The sequence below is a fragment of the Pan troglodytes genome, chromosome 10 (assembly GCF_028858775.2).
Source record: "Pan troglodytes isolate AG18354 chromosome 10, NHGRI_mPanTro3-v2.0_pri, whole genome shotgun sequence".
NCBI lineage: Eukaryota > Metazoa > Chordata > Mammalia > Primates > Hominidae > Pan > Pan troglodytes.
This window is the reverse complement of record NC_072408.2, coordinates 134,708,010-134,730,918: the sequence shown is the minus strand read 5'-3', so window position 1 is coordinate 134,730,918 and position 22,909 is coordinate 134,708,010. Positions and strand designations below refer to the sequence as shown.

Here is a 22,909-nt window from a genome sequence, read left to right as displayed (position 1 = left end):
ATCTCAGTCACATCTTCACAGTCTCTTTTGCCACGTAAGGTAGCCTATTCATAGGTTCCAAAGATTAGAACATCTTTGAAATGTTTGGAGAACAATTATTCTGCCTATGTATTGGGGGCATCTTTGAGGGAATCAATTATTCTGCCTATCACAGTGATCAATATTTAAATACCAGAACATTTACCATTTATACTTTTGGTTAAAATATGAGCTTTAGTTAATAATAACAAACACACCATACTAATAATATACCATACTAACATGTAGTAATTATTGCTAATACTAATACCAATGTATAATACTATACAATATGTATTATTAGTATGTATTATTATACATACTAATATATAATAATTATTAGTAACACGCATAGTAATGAATAATGTATGTCACACATACTATGCATATGTATAACACTATACTAATGTATAATACTATACTAATATATAATAATAATATACCATACTAATGTAAGATGTCAATAATAGGGGCACTGGGTATCCCCATTGGGTTTACAGGAACTCTGTACTATCTTTGCAGTAATTCTGTAAAGCCAAAAATAAAAGTATTAAAAATGACATTTCCTGCTGCCTTGAAAATGTGGGAAATCAATTAACAGTGGGGCATGCCAGCATGGAGACAGTTGACTGTATGAGTCTTTGTTGGGACACACCCCTTTCCATTAACTGAAGTCCCTAAAATGACCTGCTTCATTCATTGATGCCATTTCTCTAGTGGCTTATGGAATTTGAGATTGTGACTCTTGAGTAAAGTCATTGAACAGACAATTATGTAATTACCTGTGCGCTCTGCACCATGGAGAAAGAGGTCCGTAAGTTCCCAGTGTGTCCTTGAAGGGGAATCTTGCCTCTTCTCAGGCTCAGGTTGGTCCCTCAGAGTCCCTCCAAGTCAGATGGAGAGTCAACGACAGATGTGCAGGCAGGTGAAACTTCTTCTTCTCGCTGTACTTTACAGATTATAGTAATTTCAAGCTCTATTAAATGAGGATGCATCTTTGCTGGTTGATGTCCCTATTTTTCTGGTTAAGTGCATTTGTTTCCAGGAGCTGATGTGCTAAGAGAATTGTTGCCTAAGATCTAGACAAGTCATCCCAGTTATTGTGTGGGAGGGAAGGGGAAAAGGAGGTGGGTTGTTAAAAGCTGGTGGAAAATATGCCTGTGGCTAAGAATAATGTAAATCCTGGTATTATAACTTTAAGCCAGGTGCTGAGCCATTACAGTATTCAATTATTTTGATGCTTCAAGGCAAATGTTTCCAGGTCTGAAATTCTAGTCTAGTTGACATTCAACAAATGATATTGTGTTTTCATGGAAAGATGCCCATTTATGAAGGGAAGAATTCATGTCATTCAGCCTGTTCCCTGCCTGCCATCAGCACCCCCATTAATACACCTGTTACTAATGTAAGGTAGTCACCTTTAATGTTTTCTAAAGGAGAAAGAGTCTACAGCCTTCTGCGGAGATACTGCAAGGTCAGGGAAGGCCACATCAGGAGAAAATCAGCCTTTCTTCCTATTCTATTTTGAACTAGGAATCTTGGAACTGTAACCAAATTCTGTCATTTTCCTTACCTTTATTCCTGCACGTAGTTGCTTCTTAGCTAAGTTAACCTTACCTCTTGACCTTCCTTGATGAAAATTAAGAAGCAAGAACAGAGGGTCTGAAGATCTGAAAGCCGTATGTAATTTTCTAGGTTACATATAAAATATCTGCCTTATCATCATAACTATCATTCGCTGAACACCTTTCACAGGCAAGATACTGTACCACACACTTCTCATATAGTATGCCACTAACTTCTCATCGAAATCCTTTGATGATATAACCCACATTTATCTTGTGAAGCAGTCAGCAAACCACAATCCTGAGGTCAAATCTGCCCCACTGCTTGTTTTTGTAAATGAAGATTCATTGTAACACAACTGTGCCCGTTCATTTCTGCATTTTGTGACACAACTGTGCCCATTGATTTCTGCATTTTGTGACACAACTGTGCCTATTCATTTCTGTATTTTGTATGGCTATTTTCCCATGAAAAGAAAAGAATTCAGTAACTCAGTGGCTGCAGTTCTGTCCTGGTAGCCAACAATGTTGAAAATATTTCAGAGTCTCACCTTTTACAGAAAAGAGCTGGTGAACCCCTGATCTAGTACCACGTCTTAAGAAATACATGAAGACTAATGCATTTAATCCTCCCTCACAACTTGGCAAGCACATATTACTATTTTCCCAGTCTTGCAGATAAGAAAATGAAAGATACAAGGAATTAACTTGCACAAGGTCAAAGAGCTTACAAATAGTAGAGACAGCAATCAAATCCAGCCCTCTACTCCATAGCTGGTTATCTTTATACCACAGAACATGACAATCACCTACACTCAACAGCCCAATCTATTTTCCTACTACCAAACTTCTTTATCAAATATGTGTGTTTATTCTTTCCAAAAGAGATCTAATGTGCTTGCAAAACCATCAGTCTGTAGGAATTCAATATATATGGGCCTGTATCAGCACACAGACGCATGCTTTGTAACATGAGGACATTATAACTTTAAAACTTGTGTTTCTGTCATTTTTATTCCTCTGAATAGTTTCTTTCCTAATTTGTTTCCCACACTTACTCATTTAATAAACTTTGAAATCAACTCACTAATAACCATGCTTAATGAGAACAGCACAGGCTCCCCCAGGCTCCAAAGAGTTACATTAGTCAGTTTCCTTTTAAAGATATATCACATATTTCCAATAATTTTATTCTAGAGGGCAGTAGGATATGTTTCCAATAGAATAAAGCTTTTGGCTATCTGGAAGTGTCACAAGTGAGCTATGTGTTGTGGTACTTAAAAGCAGGGCTGGGGCTCGGCTGCTGGGGTTTGAATTCACACTTCATTACTTAGTGGCTCTGTGATTTAAGAAAGTTAGTTAATTTCTCTGAGCCTCATTTTCTTTGTCTGAAATGAGCACCGTCAAATGCTAGATAACAATGCCTGTTACATATTAAGAACCACGTATCGGCCGGGCGCGGTGGCTCACGCCTGTAATCCCAGCACTCCGGGAGGCCGAGGCGGGGGGATCACGAGGTCAGGAGATTGAGACCATCCTGGCTAACACGGTGAAACCCCATCTCTACTGAAAATACAAAAAATTAGCTGGGCATGGTGGCGGGCGCCTGTAGTCCCAGCTACTCGGGAGGCTGAGGCAGGAGAATGGCGTGAACCCGGGAGGTGGAGCTTGCAGTGAGCAGAGATCGCACCACTGCAGTCCAGCCTGGGCACAGAGTGAGACTCTGTCTCCAACAAAACAAAACAAAACCACGTATGAGACCACTAATATGTGAGGGAGATAGAACTGTGCTTAGACATATTACTGTATTCCTTGACTTCATCAACTACAAGGATTATCAATCTCCTCAGGGCATCTGAACATTGTAATTACGAACATGTTTCTTGACAGTGTGGTGAAATTTGTAGATACACATAAGACCTGCTGCATTCTGTAGAGCTATTTGCTCCTACATTTAATGGCCCAAACGGAGATGTTTTTGGAGGTCCCGTGCCTGCTGTGTTTGCATTATTTTCCAGAGTTTTCTTATTGCCCATTATCATTTCCTGTATACTTTGCTCTGTTTCATCTTGTAATTTGCTATTTCTGATCCGCTGTGGTTTTGTAAACCAGAAAACCAAACTCAGAAGAGTCACGTGCAGAACAAGTTGTTAGTTTTTCATGGATGAGGTTTCAAGTTTGCACGAGGTATTTTCATTTCGAATTTTCCTCCATTGTTCTGGATAGTTGGGGGACCACAGGTTTCCTAGGCTCGTAAAGACATTTAGCACCCCCCCAAAACCTGGGCAGCCAAAACAGAACACTGACTCATTTGACCCTGAATCTCCAGGTGATGGAAAACATTCTTCGCACTCGCATCTTTTCACGGTAGCGCACTCAGGCTCCCCTCAGAGTGTATGGGCCCGACGCTGTCCAAGAAAACCCACGACTGCCAACTCTCATCCCAGCCAGGGAAATTGTGCTGGATTCTTCATGAACCAGCACATTTCATTTATGACACCCAGTGATTAATTTCACCACCTCACTATGAGTACCATCGTTGCCAAATTACAGCATACTTGGAGTCCTCATTACATTCATTGATTCAATTTTAGTGTGACTGAGTTATTGACGTGGATGTGAATTAACTTATTTGTCGGCAGCCAAAGGCCAGTAATAGAATTTAGAGAGAAATTATGTCTAGATAACGCTCAGCATGGGTGAGAGTGTCTGATTTCAGTGACTTAACACAACAAGGACCTCTCCAGGTCTCCTGGGGCTTGCCAGTAGGCAGAGGTTCTCTGGCATATTATCCTTAGCTATCATCAGCCCCTTGGATGCACTGTCTATCAGGGTAGTAGAAAACTGCAAAAGAAGTAAGAAACAAAGCATGTGAATTTTTTTTGCATGGGTAGAACTACTTAGAATTCTAGGAAAGGAATCTATTTTATATCAACAAAATCAAACACTTGCTTTATTCTTCAGGCCAAGGTTCCATATATTAAATATGACAAAATACAACTGGTTCAAATATCATGCTAAGTGAAATACACCATTCACAAAAGACAAATACTGTAGAATTCTTCTTATACCAGGTACCTACAATGGTCAAATACATAGAGACAAAAAGGAGAATGGTGCTTGCTGGGGGCAGGGGAAATAGGAATAGCGTTTGGTTTTGCCAAAAGGTGAAAATAGTTCTGAAGATCAATTGCACAACAGTGCGAATGTGCTGTACACCTACCAATGATTAAGAGCGTAAATTTTTATGTTATGTATATTTTACCACAATTTAAGAGATTCCACAAAGTTTAGTAGCTTAAAAGACAAAACCAACCAACCAAATATGAAAACACTAACTGATTTAGCCAATAAATCTGAAGTCACTAGATGCTTTTAGCAGGGATTGTTTCATGTAGAGAATTAAAGGTTGACTCAACAAAGGAAGGACTGAGCCGGCAAAGTCAGAAAGGCTGCTATAAATCTTGCAAATTATGTTGGCACCCAAGTGGCTGATGCCCAGGAGGAAGTCAGAAACTGGCACCGCTTCGTGCTCACCATCCACCAAGGCCCACATGCATTTCTGCACCTGCCACTGGAGACCAATGCCTTCCCTGCTTTTTACCTTTTAAACCTCATGCACCTGACGTTCACTTGGAGACAAAAATTAGGACTCTACTAGCAAGGCAGCCTAGATCATCCTTAGATAGAGTTTTAGAAGCACAGAGGTAACATTAAGGCTTAATAAACAATCAGGTACAATCTCCACTGGAATTTTTTTTTTTTTTTTTTTGAGGCGGAGTTTCACTCTTTTGCCCAGGCTGGCGTGCAATGTCTTGGTCTCAGTTCATTGCAACCTCTGCCTCCCAGGTTCAAGTGATACTCCTGCCTCAGCCTCCCTAGTAGCTGAGATTACATGCGCTCACCACCATGCCTGGCTAATTTTTGTATTTTTAGTGGAGACAGGGTTTCACCATGTTGGCCAGGCTGGTCTCGAACTCATGACCTCAGATGATCCGCCTGCCTCAGCCTCCCAAAGTGTTGGGATTACAGGCTTGAGCCACCACATCTGGCCATCCACTGGAATATTAAGAAGTGAAAATTAAGAAGCAAACCCATGTTTTTTGAAATTACCACCATATTTAGAGAAAATACAGCAAGTGTGAGGTAAGAGAGGAAGGTAAATGAGATGGAGACAGGCACTTCACTATGGACATTAAGCTCTGACTGTGTTCCACAAAGAACATCAAACTGGTAATACAAAGATGATTTTTAGGAAATAGAGTAGACTGTGAAAAAATAGAAATTTATTTTAATGAGTATTGAAGATCATACAATTAGCAGAGAAAACTGTGATTTCAGAGATGTTATTGATGATGGCTGCTAAATTTGGTAGTAATGAGTTCATGTATCTTCCACAGACAACAACATATTTTAATTCCAGGGCCCAGGAAGGAAACAAATAAGCTTCCTCTCCCACCAACAAAAGAAATATAAAAGAAGATTTCCAAAGTTTGGGGAACCACAACATTGGTGACTCACAGCTATTTGCAAATACTTTTCTGTTACATCTGGTTTGTTTGTTTCTTTGTTTGTTAACAGAAAAAGTGGCAAATAACTTGTGGACAAGTATTTTTTAGCAGCTTTATTGAAGTATAATTAACATACACCAAACTGTGCACATTGGAAGTGTGCAGTTTCCTAAGTTTAGCTATATGTATGCACCTGTGAAAAACTCCCTTCAATCAAGACAATGAGCCCATCCATCTTCTCAGAAAGATTTTTTTTGTTTTGTTTTTTGAGATGGAGTTTTTCTCTTGTTGCCCAGGCTGGGGTGCAATGGTGCGATCTCGGCTCATGGCAACCTCCGCTTCCTGGGTTCAAGCGATTCACCTGCCTCGGCCTCCCTAGTAGCTGAGATTACAGGCATGTGCCACCACGTCTGGCTAATTTTTGTATTTTTAGTAGAGACGGGGTCAGAGAGATTTTTCACCTTGATCTGTAATCCCTCCCTCACACCCCTCCATACCACCCTCCTCAGACAACCCCTCCTCTGCCTCCTGTGACTATAAATGAGGTTGCATTTTTCTCAAACTTCATTTAAAGAAATCATAGAATGCGTACTATTTTTTTGGTCTGGATTTTTTTTTTTTAGACAGGATCTTGCTGTATTGCCCAGGCTGGAGTGCAGTGGTGCAATCACAGCTCACTGCAGTCTTGAACTCCTGGGCTCAAGTGATCCACCCACCTCAGCCTCCTGAGTAGCTTGGATTGCAGGTGTGTGCCACCACAGCCGGCTAATTTTGAATTTTTTTGTAGAGGCAGAGTCTCACTATGTTGCTGAGGCTGGTCTCAAACTCCTAGCCTCAAGCCATCCTCCTGCCTTGACTTCCCAAAGCACTGGGATTACAGGGGTGAACCACTGCACCCAGCCTGGATTCTTTTACTCAGCGTGGCTATTTTACACTTCATCCATTTTATTCCTAATATTTAATAAAATGTTATTCAATATTAAAATATTGAATAATATTTTGTTTATTGTTGATTAGTATTCCTTGTATGAAGATACCACTCTCTGTGCATCCATTAACCTGTTAAGGGACACTTGGCTGGCTTCCAATTTGGGGCTATCCACAAATAAGGCTGCAGTGAAAATCCATGTGCTGGCTTCTATGGATATACCTTTTCATTTATTTTGGGCAAATGCCTAGGATGGTTGGATCATATGTTAGGCATATGTTTAACTCGAAGAAATTGCCAAAGTACTTGCATTCCAAAGTCGTTGTGGAGTGTTTCTTTCACATTCCTGACATTAGTCTTTTTATTTATTTATTTATTTTTGAGATGGAGTCTCACTCTGTGGCCCAGGGTGAAGTACAGTGGCATGATCTGGGCTCACTGCAACTTCCGCCTCCTGGATTCAAGCACTTCTCCTGTCTCAGCTTCCCGAGTAGCTGGGATTGCAGGCGCCCACCACAATGCCCCACTAATTTTTGTATTTTTAGTAGAGACAGGGTTTCGCCATGTTGGCCAGGCTGGTCTCGAACTCCTGACCTTAGGTGATCCACCTGCCTCGGCCTCCCAAAATGTTGGGATTACAGGCGTGAGACACTGTGCCCGACCCCATTCGTCTTTTTAATTTAGCTATTTAAATAGATGTGTAGTAATCTCTCTCTATGTAGTAATCTCTATATGTAGTAATCTCTTATTTTTCTAATGGTTAATGGTGCAGAATACCTATTTGTGTGCCTGCTTTCCATATATCTATGTTGCTGAAGCACCTGTTCAAATTTTCCTCCCATTTTTCACTCATGTCATTTTTTTTCTTCTTGAACTTTGAGAATTCTTTATATTCTAGATACAAACTTCTTGTCAAATTTATGATTGCAAATGTTTTCACCCAGTCTGTGGCTTGCATTTTTATTCTCTTTAGTTGTGTTTTATATAAAAAGCATGTTATGATTTTGATTAGTGCTAATTTTGTTCTTTTTTTTTCAACATTGTTGTGGCTATTCTAGGTCTTTTGCCTTTCCATATAAATTTTAAAATCAGTTTGTCAATTTCTATTTAAAGTGTCTTCATGGATTTTGATTGGGATTTCATTGAATCGTAAATTGATTTGGGAAAAATCAACATGTTAACAATATTGAGAGTTCTCATCTACGAACATGATAGATCTCTTTATTTATAGTTTTCCCAGCAAAATCTTACAGTTTTCAATGTAGGTCTTTCCCATTTTTATTATTTATCCCTAAGTATTTTATATTTTTGATGCATTATAAATGGAATTTCAATTTGGAAGTCTGACTGTTCTTTGGAAGTATGTAGCATCTTTGAATTTCAATTTGGATGTCTGATTGTTCTTTGAAAGGATTTTTGTAGTTTGATTTTGCTGAATCTTGTGCTTGGACCCTGCAAGTGTTTTAAGCAGTTCCAGTAGGTTTATGATAGAGTTGATTGGGTTTCCTACATGGAGTTTTTCCACTCTCTATATGGTGTATAAATAAAGGCAGTTTTCCTAATCCCATTCCATCTGGGTGCCTTTTATTTCTTTTAATTGCCTTATTGCACTGGCTAGAACTTCCAGTACAATGTTGAATACAAGTGATCTGAACAGGCATTTTTGTCTTGTTCTTGATTTCATGGGGAAAGCATTCAGACTTTACCACTAAGAACGATGCCAACTACTGGTTTTTCAGTAGATGCCTCTTACAGATTGCAAGGATCTTCCTTGATGATTAGTTTGGTTAGAAGTTTATTTATTTATATTTTAATCAGGAATGAATGCTGAATTTTGCCAAATGCTTTTTAACATCTAGTGAGATTATCTTATGACTTTGCATTTTAAGTTTGCTAATATGAAGTAAATAATTGATGAATATATAAATTTTAAAGCAACTAGGCAATCCTAAGATGAGCAACACTGGATCTGGAGGTACTATGATTTTTTTACACTGTTAGATTCAGTTTGCTAAAATTTTATTTAGAATTGTTATGTTTATGTTCATGAAGGATATCAGTCCTTAGGTTTATTTTCTTGTAAAGTTTTGTCTGGTTTTTTGTATTCTGGCCATGTTGGCCTCATAGTTTCTTTTTTCAATGTTTTAAAGTAAATTTGTAAAATTAGTATTGTGTCTTTCTTAAATATTTGGTAGAATTCAACGGTGAAACCATTTGGAACTGGAATTTTCTTTAAAGAACTTTTTAAACTAATAATGCAAATTTCCTTATTAGATATAGGGCTGTTGAAGTTAGCTCTTTGTTCTTAACTTGAGCTTCAATAGTTTTGTTTTTCAAGATTTTTCTATGTATGTTTTCAAATTTACTGCTACATAACTGTTCGTAATATTGTTAGCAGCATTTTAGCGTCTTTAGAATGTGTAGTGATGCCATCTCTCTGCTCCCTGGTATTATGAATTTGTGTGCCTTTTTTTCTTGATCAGTGTGAAAGGTATTTATCAATGCTTTTTATATGCTTTAAAAACAAGCTTTCAGATTAATTTCCCTCTTTTTTTTTCTATTTTCCATTTCATTGACATCTACTCTGAGCTCTTTTAAAAAACATATTCTTTCTTCTGCTTCCTTTGAGTTTTATCTGTTTTTTTCTAGTTTCTTAAGATGGAAGCTGAAGTCATCGAAGGGCTTTTCTTCTTTTCTGATACAGGCATTTAAACTTCCCCCTCCCAAATTCTGGGTCATTGACATCCTGCAGATTTTGATATTGTATTAAGATTTTCATTCATTTCAAAATTCTTCCTGATTTTCCTTTTAATGTCTTCTTTGACCCATAGAAATCTAAAACTGCATATTTAATTTCTGAAAAATTTGAAAATTTTACGGAAATCTCTCTATTATTGATTACAATTTTTAATTCTTGTGTGGTCACAACATATATTTTGTATTACTGAAATGCTTTTATATTAACTGAAACTTGTTTTTTTTTCCCCAAGGTCACAGATTATATATATATATATATATATATATATATATAACTTGAAGTTCTAGGTTGCACAGGATGTGGTTTAACTTGATGATTATTCAATGTGCAGTTGAAAAAACTGTGTATTCTGCTCTTCTTTGGTGGACTATTCTATGAAGGTCAATTAGGTCAGATTCATTGTTAGTGTTGTTCAAGTATATTATATTCTCACAGATTTTTCCATTAGGCCTATCAATTTTGGGGAGGAATACTGAAATCTCTGATTATAATTGTGGTTTTGTCTACTTCTAGCAGTTCTATCAGCTTTTGCTTCATATATTTTCAAGTTCTGTTAATAGGAGCGTAAATATTGAAGGTTATTATAGCCTCTCAATGCATTGACTATTTTATCATTTTGAAATAAACTTTTTTATCTGTGATGATATTCTTTGCTGTAAAATTTACTTCATGAGATATTAATGTATCAATTTTACTTTTCCTTGGTTCAGTGTTAGCAGGAATTTTTTCCATTATTTTAATGTTAACCTATATGTTTCTTTATACTAAAGTGGGTTTCATAGTTGAGCCTTCCTTTATATTCAAAATAAAAATATCTGCCTTTTTAGTGGGAGTATTTTTACATTTACATGTAATATAATTACTGATATGTTTAGAATTAAATCTATCATCTTACTATTTATATTATAGTTTCCTCAAATGTTCTTTCTTCCTCTTTTCCTCTTCTGCCTTCTTTTGGATTAATTGAATATTTTTATGATCTCATTTTATATTCTATGTTTGCTGATTAAATCTTTGTTTTGTTATTTTGATGCATTCTTAAGAGTTTAAATTACACAACTGTAACTTATCACAGTGTAGTTTTTTTCAATAGATTTAAGGGGTATAAGTGCAGTTTTGTTACATAGGTATATTGCCCAGTGTGGCAAAGTGTGGGCTTTTACTGTAGCCATTACTTGAATAGTGCACATTATACCCATTAAGTAATTTCTCATCCCTCATTCCCCTCCCAGCCTCCCTTCCCTTTGGATTCCCCAGTGTCCATTTTTTCACTCTGTATGTCCATGTGCACACATTTTTTAGCTCCCACCTGTAAATGAGAACATGCCATATTTGACTCTCCATTTCTGAGTTATTTCACTTAATATGATGATCTACAGTTATAGGTGTGGCAAAGGACAATCACAGTATACTTTAAAGTGATTTAAACTACTTTGCTTAAGTATAAGAAACTAAAATAGTGTACTTCTATTTCTTCCCCTAAACCTTTTGCAATTGTTGCCATACTTTTACATAAAACTCACATTACATTGTTTTTGTATTTGTTGCAATAGTCAATTATCTTTTAAAGAGATTTATAATGAGAAATGAGAAAAAAATCTTAGGTACTTATCCATGAAATTATCATTTCTAGTATTGTTTATTTCTTTGTGGACATCCATTTTTCCTTCTGAAATCATTTTATTTTTGCCTAAAGGAGTTCTATTAATATTCCTTGTAGTATGGGTCTGTTGCGGATAAATTCTTTTATCGATCTTTTGTGTAAAGAAATATTTATTTTGCCTTTACTTTTAAAATATTTTTCTGCGGATAGACAATTGTCTAATATACAAACCATTTTTTTTTTCAGTTTTTAAAATATGCTATCCGACTCTCCTCTTGCTTGTCTTGTTTCTGACAAGAAATGGTTCTCATCATTATTTTGTTACTCTGTATCAAATACTTCTTTTCTCTGACTGCTGTTAATATTTTATCCCCGGGTTTGGCTGATTTGATTATGATGTGCTTTTGTGTATTTTTCTTCATGCTTCTTGTGCTTTGGGTTGGGTTCATGGAGCCTCTTGGATCTCTAGTTTTGATAAAACTAGGTGAAAAAAAATTTAGTCACTATATCCTCAAATCTATTTTTTTCTGTCACCCCCTCTTCATCTTCTCCTTTTGGAACTTCAGTTACTCAAATATTAGGTGACTGGGATTGTTTTGCAGCTCACTGATGCTCTTCTCATTTTTCTGTTTTCTCTTTTTTTTTCTTTGTTTCATTTTGGATAATTTCATTCTACTGTTACAGTTTTATGTTCACAGTTCTTATTCTGTGATGCTTAGTCTGTTGTTATTCCTCCCCAGTGTATTTTCCATCTCAGACATTGTGGTTTTTATCTCTAGAAGTTTTAATTGGGAGAGATACGATTTTCTACATGTTAAAACACTTGTATCTATTCATCACATATGTAGATATGTAGATTTTGACATATATGCATGGAAGTATATACAAATACACGTACATATGCAGATAGTTTCGGACTTACAATGTTTCAACTTAGGATTTTTTTTAACTGAACTGTGGTGCAAAAGCAATATTTATGCAGTAGAAATCATACTTTGAATACTCATACAACAATACAGTTTTCCACTTTCCATGTGGTACTCAATAAATTACATGAGATATTGAACACTATATTATAAGATAGGCTTTGTGTGAGATAATCTTGCCCAACTGAAGGCTAAAGTGTTATGAGTATGTATGAAGTAGACTTACCTAAGCTATGATGTTCCATAGACTGGGTGTATTAAATGCATTTTTTACTTATAACTTATGTTGAGTTTATCTGGACATAACTGTTGTAAGTTGAGGAGCATTTCTATCTCTATGTGTGTGAGCGTGTCAGTGTTTATGTGAGGGAGAGAGGGAAAGAGAGGAAATAGCTTTATTTACCTCTTGGAACATATGAAATGCAGTTATAACAACTTCATTCATGTACTTGTCTAATAATTCTAACGTCTGTGTCAGTTCTCTTTTGTTTCTGACTGATTGGTTTTCCTCTTTATTATGGTCATATTTGTGTGCTTATTTCCATGCCTAATAAATCTGGATCAGATGCCAGACACTGTACAGTTTACCTAGTTGGGTGAGGGTTTTTTGTTTTTGTTTTTTGGCATTACTAGAAATAATCCTGGCTTTTGTTCTGGGATGCCATTATATTTTATGAAAATAGTTTGTCAGTTTTAGAACTTACTTTTACAATGTTTTAGTTGCAACTTGAACAGTGCTCATTGTAGGTCTAATGATTCGTCCCTTCTTGAGTGAGATCCATTCTGCACTCTGTGTAATACTCCATGAAGCATGAGGCTTTCTGTTCTTGCTGGCGAGAACAACAACTACACTTGGCCCTGAATACGGTTATCACAAATTATTTCAAATATTTCTTTCCTCTGGCTTCAGGGAGTTCTTCACATTCCTCTGCTGACCGAAATTCTGTTTCATGTTGATTGAGGCTCCCCTGAAGAATGTGGGAGTTCTTTCTCTCTCTCAAGAGAGTGCTGCTCTCTCTCTTCTTCAGTATGATGTCCTCTTGATTCTGGTCTGCTGGTCTCTCAGAGTCCTCAAATCAAAGAGCTTTCTTTTTCCCTGTACCACAAGAATACTCTCTTGAGGTCGTGAACTAGAAGCATTGTAGTATCCATCTAGTTTGTCTTCCATCCCTCAGGGATCAGCGTTCCTTGTTGGCTAATGTTCAATGTCTTAAAATCTATTGTTTTAAATATTTTTATTTCTAGGCTTTTTTTTTTTTTTGTCTGTATCAGGTGGGTGGGTAAAACCTGCTCTCATTACTCCATACTGATTGAAAGTGGAAGTGTTCCTACTCTTTTGTAAAGTAAAATTTAAATAAATGATTTTAAATGGAATTATATATACAGTTGATATAAAGAAAAAGGCACAAATCATAGGTGTAGAACTCAACAATTTTTTTACAGTTAACATGCTTGTATAACCACCATCAAAATTAAGACTTACTATACTACTAGCCCCCAAGAAAGACCCCTTTTCAACGCTGTAAGTCACCACCACACCCAGAATTAACTAACTGCTATACTGACTTTCAGTGATCATTTGGATGTGTTTTTTTTTCTTTGTAGGAAATCCTTGTTCCAAAATTTCCCAGCATTTCTGTTGAATCTCCTCTTTTTAAAAAATATATTTATAGTGTTTCTACAGCTTGCCTTTTCCTACTGGTATTTTTGTTCCAACAGTTATATTGAGGTATTATCGACAAACAAAAACTGATATTTTTTATGTGTGCAGTGTGATATTTTGATATTCATGTGCGTTGTGAAATGACCATAGTCAAGCTAATTATTGGTGTTTGTTTGTTAAGTAAAACTCTCCAATTTAATGTAGCTAAATTGATTTTTTCCTTGAAGGTTTTTACTTTCCATGAACTAATTAGAAAATATTTTCCTGACCCAGTGTCGTAAAGAGATTCTCCTATACTCCTTTCTAGAAGGATTATCATTACATCTGTAACTTATAGAAGTGCAGGCAATTTAGAGTTTTGTGTATAACTTTTAGATAAGTCTCAAGAATCATTTTTTGTCTGCATGAATATTCATTTGATCTAGCACCATACATCCAAAGAATGATTCTTTCCGCCACTGTACTATGGTGTCACTCTTGTCATAAATCAAGACAACCATTAACTGTAATTTTCATCTCCCCGAAACTATGAGACTGCTGAAAGCTATGTTTAGCTTTTCAGTCTTTTAATGAGGTTTCTCTGCAGGTTCTTTGCTTCTTTCACTGTGCAAATAAGGCATTCTCAAATGCCTTGAGTTGAGAAGAATCTCTGAGTTCATTTCTGTTTTTCCCATTTCTCTGAGATCTTAGTCTTTAAAGTTCTAGCTACCTTGATGACCGTGAACTCCAATTTTTATTTCCTTGTCCTTGAGAGGCTGCTGAGAATGCTACCTTGCTTCTGTTTTATGCTAGGATTTCTACTGAGATTCACAGTCCCCCATCCCATCACACTTAAGCTGGTAAGTGCCTAATGGATAAAAGTTGTGCAAAACAGTAGCTGACACCAACCGGGCTCCTTTATACCGAGGTCTTTGTCGCTCATGGCCTCCTCCCCTTAGGGCTCTCCAATGTCTTGAAAAAGGTAGCTTAGGCCGGGCGCGGCGGCTCACGCCTGTAATCCTAGCACTTTGGGAGGCCGAGGCAGGCGAATCACAAGGTCAGGAGATAGAGACCATTCTGGCCAACATGGTGAAACCCTGTCTCTACTAAAAATACAAAAACTAGCTGGGTGTGGTGGTGTGTGCCTGTAGTCCCAGCTACTCGAGAGGCTGAGGCAGGAGAATTGCCTGAACCCAGGAGGCAGAGGTTGCAGTGAGCTGAGACCGCACCATTGCACTCCAGCCTGGCAACAGAGCGAGACTCTGTCCAAAAAAAAAAAAGCTTAAAAATATTTTGGCTATATGCTTTTAGTTTCTCTTGTTGGGAGATTTGGTTGGCTACAATCTTGAAGGCACACCCTGGAGCAATTCACTTTTCATATTTTCCGTTATGTAATCTTTTACTCACTTTCATTTCGTATCATATACTGCCACCATTTTTGGCTTAGACACAATCACGAACCTCTGAATCTCCCTGAATGTAATCATGGAGCAGTGGTCTACACAACTCATCTCAGACAATGTATTTGAAGATTGAAACCAAATTCACATTTATCTGAGTACAGCCGTAAAGTGAGTAGCATTAGGATAAACATCATGTCTTCCAGCATTCACCTGGAGGTGTAGACAGTGAAACCCAAGGAGTACATTTGTTAGTTCCCAAAGAAGAGTTTTTATGATTATCTGAAAGAAATCTTTGATTGGCACAGAAAATAAGCTTTAAACAAGGGCTGATTGGAAGACAGGGAATGGGGAATTCAATAGTGATTAACACAATCCAAATATTTCCTGTGACAATATTTCTGGGGTCTAGGGAGATGCCATTTCAGTTCTCAAGGGCTTATTTCTGCCAGCTTTCAAATGGCATATGAGCCACAATATGAAAATAGGAGTATTACATATCATGGTGCCCACATCCCATTAAAGAGTCATCTTTGAGGATCTGTGCACATGACCTCACATCTTAATGGGAGAGCAGCAATGACAGGTCCGCTTCTCTGGAGGGTGAGCAGCCCCCATTAGGATTTGCCTGTGCTTCACATGCCGAGTCATCTGTGTTTGCCAACCATATTACACACAGGCATCCGTTAAGTTTTCTACAGTGTCATTGTGTTTAAACTATGGGTCTTTTTCTTTTTACATATGTCCCTTGTAGATAGGCCAAAAGAAGTAACAAAAAGAACACTCATAAACCCATTACATTCTTGAATATTTGAAGTATTCCTTTCCAACATTTCTTTCTATCCATGAATGATAATGTATTTTTTGCATGCATGTAATATATTTTTCTTATTCTTCAGTGATATATTCTCATGAAAATAAACAAACATAAATCATGCTTCCTTACTGAGGTGGAAAGGAACCAGGAAGACTACTCCTTCCTTGCCCCCACCTCAGTTCCATCTCGTACAGTTTTCCTGTTACTCACGACATGCCCGCCACACGGGAACTTGTTGGTTCCCTGCGTGCACAAGGACTTTCTTGTGCTATGCATGGCTGGTTCCTCCTTTTTTTTTTTAAGTCTCAGAGTCAGTGCCTCCTCTGAGAGACCTTCCCTGATGACCCCTGTGGAAAATAGGCTTTCTCTTTTCTATTTCTTATCACAGCTCCCTTTTCTTTATAGAGTTACTATAGTTTGTAATTATTTAGCTTATTGACTTGTTTATTATCCACCTTTCCCACTGGAAAGCAAGTATCAGTTACTCAGAGGGAGGCAGGCATTTTCTTAAACCATTATCTTTCAGGGCCAGCTTGGGAATCTGGGAACAGGGCACAAAAAATATTTGTTAAGTGAATGAATTAAATGAACTTGGTTTTAATAACTGTATAATAAACTATTGGATGTGCAGGGAGTGGTGGCTCATGCCTGTAATCCCAGCACTTTGGGAGGCTGAGGCGGGTGGATCACTTGAGGTCAGGAGTTCGAGACCAGCCTGGCCAACATGGTAAAACCCCATTTCTACTAAAAATACAAAATTAGCCAGGCATGGTGGTGCATGCCTGTAATCCCAGCTACTCGAGAGGCTGAGGCAGGAGAATCGCTAGAACCCGAAAGACAGAGGTTGCGGTGAGCTGAGATCGTGCCACTGCACTCCAGCCTGGGCAACAAGAGTGAAACTCCATCTAAAAAATAAAAAGTTCTTATTAAATCTATTGTTGGCTGTTTATGCTGATGCTATTTTCTATCATTGTAAATGTAAACAGGTTTCCTGGCTGGATATGAGCTGAACCTCACACACTCACTTCACAGATTCACAGGGAGGTGGACCTAAGGGGATATTGTGAAATCCCATCCCAAGGCATAAAGGGGCTGTTGATCCCCTGGACCCAGAGAAAAACTGGCCCTGGGATGTAAAATCTCAAGGCGTCTCAGAGAAATTTAAGGTGATTAAGGTGACACCCATAAGCCCCTTTAGGGGTTCCGGGAAATGCATGGGTGGACCAACCTACACAAGACTAAACTTCTTGCTCATTAAATGCATGGCATCTAAGAGCATCTCTCTGTAACAGTGACCCCATTTGTTGTAGGGCTTTCTTTTTGGTTCAGCTAAAAGCCGGGTTCTTGTCAAACGGCCGTGAAAGATGAGGCTCGCAGACACCTTGAAGGGTGAGAAAAATAAAATTCACTGGGCGAAAAGAAAAAATAAAAAAGGAAAACAGGGACTCTCAGCAAAGCGAGAATCCTGCTAGCCGGTTGCCTGCCTCACAGATGGAATCCCCAGTTCCACCCCAGAACAGGAGAGGCCAGGCTCCTCCTTCCTGCAAATGACGCGAACTTCCCGAGGCCGCACCCCAGCGCGCACTCCTCCCAATGAGCAGGCCGGACGGAGGTTCTTCCGGGAGCCCTTTTTACTTGGCTGTCTCACGTTCATCCTCGCCAGCTAGCGAAATACAAAATACACACAGTACAGAGCAAATTGTGAGATGAGTATCAGTGAATAATGTCTGCTGTGCAGACATCTCTTGTATTTGAAATGTTTATTTGTTATGAACCCAATTCAAGCTGGCTTAAGCTAGAAAACAAACACACACCCACACAAGAATATGTTAACTGTCATAACTGGAAAGGAGTACATTGGCTTCAGAAATGGCTTCGTTGAGGTACTCAAGGGGCCTCATCAGGATTTTGTTCCCCAAAGTCTTTATCCCACAGACATTTATGAGCATCTCCCAAGTGACATTCTTGGTAGCAGAGACACAGCGTTGCGCATAGAAGGTCTGTCTTCCTCAAGCCAAGATTCTAGTTGACGGTGAGAGAGGCCTGGAGTCCATCCTAGGTTCACATGCTCAGCCCTACTATTTTCTGTGACAGATACATTTTTAGCTAGGTTCTCTCCGTGTGGTGGTACCCTACCTTTCCAAGCTCATATCCTTCCAGCAATACATGTAATTAAAAAGAGACCTTATTTCCACAGTTCTATTAACGTTCTGGGACATCCCTGGCTTAGAATTTAACTGATTCTTATTCTCAGCTTTGAACAGATTACAATGCAAAACGATGAAATTCACTAATTTCTTAGACCTGACACTGGGGCTGCTCTCTGAGCAGAGGAAGGCATTGGCCCCACCTAAACACATGGATGGAGAGTGGGCAAGAGAGACATTCCCAGAGGGAATTTGGGTGCCAGTAGCAGAAGGAACAACCTTTCCAGGGCAGGCAGAAGCAATAGTTAACTGCAGCATTGAAATTATTTCCTTAGGATATATTCTTAGAAGTGAAATATGAATGCATAGTGGAAATATATTTTAAGACTTCTGACAAAATTGCTAATTGTCTTCTATGATGTGTCTATTTGTTTTTACACTCACCCCATGCGTGTGTCTGTGTGGTTTAAATGGTGTAAGATGTTAAAAGTACTTAGAGTATATTAAGTTGATTTCTGATCACCGAAGACTCTCTTTTTGTCTGTAGGTGACAGACTAATAATATTAATCCATTAGTTCACGTTTCAATTACAGATAAAATGAGATCCTGGTGTTAGCTTTCAGGCAGATACACACAAACACACCACACACACACACACACACACACACACACACACACACACACACAGAGAGATCAGCTTTGAAGAAGACTGAATTCTCTCCCTGCACAAATGAAGCCTCAATTGTTCCATCCTATGCTGCAATAGCACTAACTCCTCTCAGGTAGCATGGCCATACTCTTCTGTTCTCCCTGGTAAGATCAATACCAAATATTTGTGTTTTTTGAAAAAGAAAAGCCTTCTCAGGATTAATAATAAAGCCAAATAGAAGGGAATTAAAATTAGAAAGAAATAGCAAAATCCAAGGTTAATGCTTCGATGTCAAAATGACCACCAGAAGAAATGACACAATGCATCTGTTATCAAAGTGGTAAACTCCTTCTGAATTTCCAAACCACATTTCCACCCAGGCTGCACTGCCTGTGCTTTGACATATCTCTGACTGTGATGACCATGATCTCTTGTAAGGGATTTTGCAGCCAGCTCTCTCATTATAGTGTCATTTTGAGTATGGAGAAGAAGGGAAAACAAGCCGGTCCTCCTGACTGTAGTTCTGAATATTGACACAGAAGTTGATAGATCAGGAATTCCCCTGCTCCAGGAGGGGGATCTCTGAGGGCAAACTCCAAAGTTTGATGAATGTGATGTTCAGCCCCTGCAGAACCTTGCTTGTTAGTGTTGCCTCTGCAGTCTCATTTACTGTCTGTCTTTTCCCTCGCCCTGACCTTGAAACTTCTGCACGGCCACTGAATTTGCATGTGTGCATCACCTGGTCTCCATGGCAACTGCAGAAAATCAGAGCAGAGACAAAGGATTCAGTGTCCACTTGTTAACAGTGCTTTCTACCTAAATCAGGGCATTTCAGCCTTCGATCCATTGACATTACAAGTCAGATGATTCTTTGTAGTAGGGTCTTTCTTTTGCACTGTAGGATTTTTAGCAACATCCCTGGCCTCTGCCGGCTAGATGTCAGTACCATTCTCTAATTGGGATAACCTCAGTAGTCCCCATACATTGCCAAATGTCTTCTGTGGGAAGAAATCATTTCCAGCTGAGAAACACTTAACTAGGTCATTGGAACACAGAACTAAATTGGATGGGGTGTCATATAATGTATAATTTTCTTTACATTTTAAAAATGACCTTATTCTGAAATTGGTTCTGGTTGCCACAGAGAAATGAGCAAATATCTTCTTAGCAGGCACATCATGAAGACCTAGAAGGAATTCCAAACTGCAACCTCAAATGTGTTATTAACTGAGATGGTACTTACACAATTTATAAAGTATTTTAATATTTTTCTTTTATGTGCCTCTCATAAGTTATTTTTTTTAAAAAAACTTTGAAATGTACAAAGTGTCTCATGCCTATAATCCCAGCAACCTCAGGAGGCCGAGGTGGGAGGATCACTTGAGCCCAGGAGTTTGAGACCAGCCTGGGCAACATACTGAGACTTCATCTCTAAAAAAAAAAAAAACAAAATTAGCCAGGTGTGGTGGCATAAGCCTGTGGCTCCCAGCTACTTGGGAGGCTGAAGTGAGAGGATCACCTGAGCCTGGGAGGTGGAGGCTGCAGCCTGGGTCACACCACTGCACTGCAGCCTGGGTGACAGAGCAACACTCTATTTCAAAATAAATAATTTTTTTTTTAAAAGTCAAAAATAAAAAACACTTCCTCATCTACAGATTCTTCTAGTGTGCTCATGCCTATGCTTCTGAGCTTTTTGTACAATTTAAAATTACACATAGATGGCCGAAAGGCTTAGGACAGGTCTTGTCTGTTCCTTGAATAAGCCAAGGAAGTGGCCTGTTTCTCTGCTATTTCTTCTGTCTCAAATGCTCTTTCTGCAGATACCTGTGGGGTCACTCTCTCCAATGAGAATACAATTATTCTGTCCTAGTAAACCTCCCTTCCTCAGAGATGGCTTCCCTGATACCTTAGAGGGTCACTGCCTACCTCTGTGCCATCTCTTTTTCTTTGCATTGCTTTTCTTTCCTTCTTAGTATCCAAAGTGACTACCTAAAATCGTATGTGTATTCAATTATTCATTTTATTATCTGTCTTTATTGTCTTCCCTGTATAGGAAAGTTCATTTGTCTTTTTTGTTCACTTCTGTATCTTCAGGAACTAGAACCTAGGCCTAGGCCACAGTGCTTTAGAGAAAGACTGCAGAGCACATACTTGGTGGCATGTGTGCCATTATCTGATTCTGTGCCCATGGCAGACTTTGCTAATCATTCAACACACTTCTCCACTAGATTCACAAACAATATCAGAGTTCTTCTTACTGGTGCTGCCACGGTTTTGGAGCTAGCTGCTGCTCAATTTAAACACGATGTCACCCTCCTTACTCCAAGACCAACTATGCCTATCACTTAAATAAATTGGATTTATGCAAATACGATTATTAAACAAAATCCCATTCACCTCTCTTCTCCAGATGACCAGGTAAGAAACTTTGCCAATAGATCCAAGGAAACATAGGCTGCCTGTTTGTGTTTGAATTCTAGCTCCAGTTCTTCCTAAATGTGCAACCTTCAGGAAATTACTTTACCTTTCTGTGATTCAGTTTCCTCAATTGCAAAATGAGGATAATAATAATGCCGATTCCAAGGGGATTGGTGGTGAGTCACTGAGATAGTGAAGAACAAGTCTGTAGTAAAACACACTAAGAACGTGGCCTGGGAGATAGTAATTTATGTATATGAGTGTGCGTTTTGTGTGTTACTACGATTATCTTTTTTAAAATTAAGTTAAAGCTGAAAGCTATGGATGAGTGTTTCTTTTAAATTAACATCACTGTATTACCCATACAAGGCTGTTCTCTGCATTTAGGTGTAAGCACTAGCCATTTCGTGGTATAAGTTGTAGAAAAGTAAACTTGACTTTTTTAGCATAACCCACAGTAAGAATTACATTTTGTGTTAATGACATATTATGCGACATACACATTCAAAACTCAAAGAGAAGTTTCATAAATTTGTACACACCCTTACTACCTATAATGTGCTCTGACATTTCTTACTCTGTTCTCTATTCGGTTCTGTTTTAGCCTATTCTGTTTTTTAATAGCTGGTTGCAATCCATTAAACTGATTTTGTGCCACTGACACAGAGTGAGCGGTAGTTTGAAAGCCAGGGCCCTCTGGAAGGCAGATCCTGCTCTGGGGAAACACTGCCTGTTTTGCATATGCATTGCTGAAAACAGGCACTGCTGGCTTAGGAGTAGGAGACTGGCCTTTCAAAGTTGTCCAAATGTGCTCCTATGTAAGAACAATGCTAATTGCATTGGCCAGTCTCAGAACTGAAATAAGTCAACGAACAAAATAAATTGCAGTGCATGAAATTTGCAATAAGCTCACTCTGAAAAAATTCCTGAAATAATCTCGGTTGTAATCATAAAATTGCAAAGGCCGTAAGACAATGTCTTGGCCCAGCAGCTGAGCTCTGCAGGTTCAGAGGTTTCAGGCCCCACGTTGGGACTGCTTCCACCAGAGGATTCAAGAATGATTTTGCTGAATTGAAGGATGAAGACAGCCATCGCTAAATGAACAGGCAAGAAAAGAGCGCCTCTGCTGGCTGGGGATGGAAATTACCAAATTACCAAAAGGAAATTGGGTTCGTGTTTAGTACACAGAGCAAGGGGGACTCACTGGAACCAAGTAATTTGTTGATCCTGATGTCTCCTGGTGCTTCCGTGCTCAGTGGTAAAGGCTGACAGATCAGATCAAGGATCCTGGGAGGGAGCTGGGGAGGTGTTGTTCAAAGGATACAAAATTTCAGTTAGGCAGGAGGAATAAGTGAATGAGGTCCATTGCACGTGACAACAAGAGTTCATCATATATTGTATTCTTGAGAAATGCTGAGAGAGTAAAGTGTTTTCACCACCAAAATGAGGACTATGAGAGGTAATGAATATGTGAATTAGCTGGATTGAGCCATTCCACAATGTATATATACTTTAGAGCATCATAG

General features: G+C 38.5%; 2 long non-coding RNA genes across 5 annotated transcripts in view; one reads left to right on the top strand and one right to left on the bottom strand.

Moving 5' to 3' along the window:
* Nucleotides 1-1,158, bottom strand: part of LOC100609891 (uncharacterized) — a 44,859-nt gene extending 43,701 nt beyond the window's left edge. Inside the window, exon 1 of one of the 2 annotated variants that reach the window (XR_001708403.4) lies at nucleotides 801-1,158. This is a non-coding gene — a long non-coding RNA (uncharacterized LOC100609891). The remainder of the gene's footprint in view (nucleotides 1-800) is intronic. The other variant, XR_128560.7, reaches the window with a different exon arrangement.
* The window catches only part of LOC112205021 (uncharacterized), a 207,468-nt gene that overhangs the window by 67,704 nt on the left and 116,855 nt on the right, over nucleotides 1-22,909 (top strand). The gene's annotated exons all lie outside the window — the stretch shown is intronic.